The 4,529-nt window shown below is 36.9% G+C and overlaps 2 long non-coding RNA genes across 2 annotated transcripts; both read left to right on the top strand.

The window, feature by feature from the left end:
• Nucleotides 1-258: 258 nt before the first annotated feature.
• Nucleotides 259-2,103, top strand: LOC109616935. Its single transcript, XR_002198226.2, has 2 exons — nucleotides 259-816; nucleotides 2,039-2,103. It is a non-coding gene; the product is annotated as an uncharacterized LOC109616935 (long non-coding RNA).
• Nucleotides 2,104-3,519: 1,416 nt separating this feature from the next.
• On the top strand, nucleotides 3,520-4,032 carry LOC109616941. Its single transcript, XR_002198232.1, has 2 exons — nucleotides 3,520-3,560; nucleotides 3,839-4,032. It is a non-coding gene; the product is annotated as an uncharacterized LOC109616941 (long non-coding RNA).
• Nucleotides 4,033-4,529: the final 497 nt, after the last annotated feature.

The raw sequence follows: 4,529 nt of genomic DNA, 5'->3' as shown, positions 1-4,529 counted from the left end.
TAGGCAAAAAACACTGCACACTACCCATCACAATTGCCTGAAAATAACTTCAAATATGATCAAAGCTATTAAAATATCTGTGAGCTAACATGGGTAAATAAAAAGGCCATATCATTGGTCTAACTGTGCTTTTGCTTATCTGTGTTTATCAGTCAGAGTGTTCGTGTGCACAAACCACAGGAAACAGGATGTGAGAGCAGAACCAGCATAGAAACAAAGAGTCTGAAAGAAGCAGCAGAATTTTTTTTTTGAGTATCATCAGCTAGAATTATCTCTCTAGCATCATAAGTCCTGTCGTTTGATTCCAAGAGAGGGTGGATTTTTCTTGTGTAACCTGATAAACGTTCTATATTTTTTGTTGCATGTAGAATGTCAGCAAAAAAGGAATGGCTCAAACATCTGCAAGCATTATTTAAGAATGATTATAGTTCAAATGGAATTTATACCCTTATCCTTATATTCTTGGAAAAGATCATGGAGTTTGAGTTTACATGTACCTGCAATTATAAAACGAAAAAACTCCATGTGGGGGCATATTTTTTGGTTCCTGCATTGTTGGCATGTGCATTGATGGTGAAAATACAAGTACCTGTTGAGGGCAATACAATAAATATATCCTTGATCTGCAAATGCATTTATCCTTCCTTGATGTGGTTCATCATATTGTTTTTGGATGGCCGGTATTTGGCTTGTTTACAATCAACCTGGACTGGCACTTCAAATGGTTTACCTCTACAATGGTGTAAGCCAGCAGACAATGCAACAAATCAAATGGATCTCCAAGAGGAATTCAACAATAAAAGGAGTATTTCTCAGGTGAGAATACAGAGTAATATTTTACATTATGGATGGATACATTGATGCTACTGACTTTGGGAAAAAACAAAACGCTTCATGAGATTATTTAAAAACAAATTGTTCACCCTGGTTCACACCACATGGTTTGGTAAACAGATTAATTATAGTTTATGGGAGGCTTAACAGTGTGAAATTCATAGACAGAGATATGGATGATAGAACTAAATATGCAATTTAAAAATGTAGACATGTGTTTAAAATCTAAATGTATAGGTTAAAAAGATGTTGGGGTAGGCCAGTTGATTTAAGCTCATGAGGCTGGTGTAACATCTATATACTGTATTTATTTATAATTAATTTAAACATCAATATTGCATTCAGTGTTATTTCCATCACCTGTTTAATATCATTTTCTTTCGTTAGATTTTACAACCCATTTTCCAAAAAAATCGTAATGCTATATTTAATTGAAAATAGTACAAGGACAGCATATCAAATGTTAAAACTGCGAAATGTTATTGTTTTGGGGGAAGTAATTGCCCATTTTGAATTTGATGCCAGCAACTTGTTTCAAAACATTTGGGACAGAGGCATGTTTACCACGGTGTTGCATCACCTCTTCTTTTAACAATACTTTGAAAGTGTTTGGGAACTGAAGAGACCAATTGCTGTAGTTTTGAAAGTATGTTTTCCCATTCTTGCTGGATATTGGACATCAGCAGGGGATCATTTGGGGTCTCCTTTTTTCATAGTTTTAGTTTCATAATGCGCCAAATGTTTTCAATGGGTGACAGTTCTAGGCCTGGTTTCTTTATACCATGGCACTTATCACGGTCTAACGATGCACATAGCCTTAAAATGAGCTTTGTTACGACAGACTTGTGCCTGTTTTCCAAACCACCACGTACGTTGCTGTTTATTAAGTGCATCGTAGGTGCCATGTTATGGCCATTTGGAATGGAATTAGGCCACATTATCGGGAAACCGATCCCTAATTAGTTGGGAGATGTTCATCCAGGTTTTTTATTAGCATTACACAACTTTTCCAGACATTAGTAGCACCTGTCGCAGCTTTTTTGAAGCGTGTTGATGGCATCAAATTCAAAGTGGGCATTTATTTTTTTAAGAAACCATAAAACATTTTTTTAAATGGGGTTGCAATAAGCAACATTTATGAACAGGAAAATATTTGAGCAATTGTTCCATTTCAAGTCTAATATCTTTCCTTTATCTTTTTTAGATAACTGGTTTTGTTCTCCTTCTGATAATCGTTTTTGTTGTGGCATATTCCATGTACAACGACTACAAAAAAAAGACCCGAGCAAGCTGGGACTCAAATACGGACACGGATGCAGAGGAGGGCGAGTCAAAGTGTTAATTGCACCAACAGGGACACGGCGATCTCACACTGGGGGACAGACAAGTTTGTTGTCAGGTGGTAGGATGGTCGAAGGTACAGGGGAGGGCTGGGAGGCTCGTAATCCGTGAAAACAGGCAAGAGAATGACAGGCAGGGTGGGTAATAAGACACATAGAACGCTGGAAACAACTATGGGTTGGTACAAGACGAGACGATCTGGCAACTGCCAAACAGAGAAAAGATTCCAAGTACCCAGTACTAATGGGGAACCAGGAACACATGGTGAGGGGCGGGGACAAAAGAACAGGTGAAACACATCAGAGGGTGACACTGTCGACGTAGTAGAATCATATGAATGTATGTTTGATTGGAAGTTTTCCTAGATAATGAGAACCACAGAAACATCTGCGTTTAGATTCACTCTCTGTAGGTCACGCTCCGCCAAACTCAGGAATGTGGAATATTCACATTGACCATTTGTCATGGTTCTCCTGGAAATGTGATCTGTGATAGGTAGACACGCTCTTCAATGTATATCTGCTGCAGTGCTTTTAATAAAGCTTCTCTTTCTCCCTTGATTTTCAACAGAGTAAGTTCTTACTAGTAACCACTATACACACGATATATACTCCAACAACGTCACCGGCCTTCTACCCATTCATTATCACCTGGTCTGTTGTCTCGTCCTCATCATCACACCTGGTTCCCATTGTCTCATCTGTGTGTGTATATACTGTATGTCTCATCTGTTTGTCAGTGTTACTTGTACATGTCTCTTTCTATGTGGTCATTGCCATTTGCTTGTCCATTACGCATGTAAGCGTTATTATTTCTGTGGATATGTAACAGACTTTGTTTGTTAAATATTCTAATTAGTTTTGAGCACATTTTATTTTGTATTTCTGTGAGTTTAAATGGGTTTAGGAAATACATTATCTGTATTATTAAGGAGGGACTTTTATTTTGAAGGGTTTTCTAGTCTACCGGGAAGGAAACACAGAGCACGCAGTTGACCAGAGAGCCAAGTTTATCACAGTCGTTTTGCAGCTGTAAACTTTGTTAAGCATCCCCCGATTATTATTTTTTTTTTATATTAATATAGTAGTATTTTTATGTTGAAAAACAAAAGCAGAAGTAGCAGGTAAACCTACTGTTGAAATGTTGGTTTCACTTACTGTACTTATTGAAGATGTATTGAATATTGAAAATGAGAGCAGAACATTTTAACTTTCTGTTAATTCAACCTAAAGTGTTGGTTGCACTTTATTCAAATAAAATGTGAATGCATTTGCCATTAATTGTTGTTTACTTGTTTGTTTATATCCATTATTAATTGATACCTGATTCCCTTACAAGAAACAACAGGAATCTAGGAAACTTCACCTGCACTGTCCAGTATCCAGGTATTTATTTCAGTCACACTGGTTGAATTTTTGGCTAAAAAGTTACTGAATTGATTTCAAGTCACTGAATTGTATCGTTCTAAATGAACCATTATCGGCCTTGAATCGTATCGACAACCACGAATCGTGATAGGAATCAAAACGTTGTTAAAATGAATCGTTACACCCCTAGTCTGTATATATTTGATGACTGTTTTGTGTAATTCATTGTTTGTTAATGTGTATGATAGTTTTTGCACTAGTAGTTAATTCACGCTTCTTATACTCTGTTTGTTTAGCTCTTACAGTGATTTTTGAAGTCTCACGGTGATATTGATGTGAAAACGGACTCAATGAATAAACTTCATGAACATCAGTAAAGTGTTGGCCATCATTCGGGCGTGGTCCGCTACAGGATATTACCACTTGTATTCTACAAATGCATTAGCATTATTCTGAAGTGACAACAATAAAACCTTACTTCTGATTAAAAGAGTCTGCCTGGTTACTCCTACAATACCCTATAAGGATGGAAGTGGGTGTAAATGAAGAGAGAAATAATGGAGGATGAGCAGAAGAAAACTGGTTTTCGCAAACTGAACTAAAAAAATTTAAAAGTATGTATCCATGACAGGACAAATAAAAACCTATTATATTGCTTTTGTATTTCAGAAAACTTTAGATTCTGTTACTGATTGAGTTGCACATGCAAGGCTTAAAAACATTGCCTCATGACAGCATTTCATAATACAGTCAACATTTGTGTGAGTTATGCCTCTTTTCAATCAATGGTGTCTGTGTGTTCCTGGTTCAGCGCATAGTCTCTTGTTTTGTGCTTGTATCACACCCTTTGATTTACCCAGGAAAGTTTTGCTCAAGAAGCGCACTTACTTCCTGTGTCTCCGTGCTTGTTTGATCAACTGACAAATGTTAGTTTTTTTCAGACAAGTATGTGGTAATATTACACCACTCTAACACCACTCACACGCT

The sequence above is a fragment of the Esox lucius genome, chromosome 19 (genome assembly GCF_011004845.1).
Source record: "Esox lucius isolate fEsoLuc1 chromosome 19, fEsoLuc1.pri, whole genome shotgun sequence".
In the NCBI taxonomy this organism is placed as follows: Eukaryota; Metazoa; Chordata; class Actinopteri; order Esociformes; family Esocidae; genus Esox; species Esox lucius.
The sequence above is the reverse complement of the archived record's forward strand: the minus strand, read 5'-3'. Positions and strand labels throughout refer to the sequence as shown.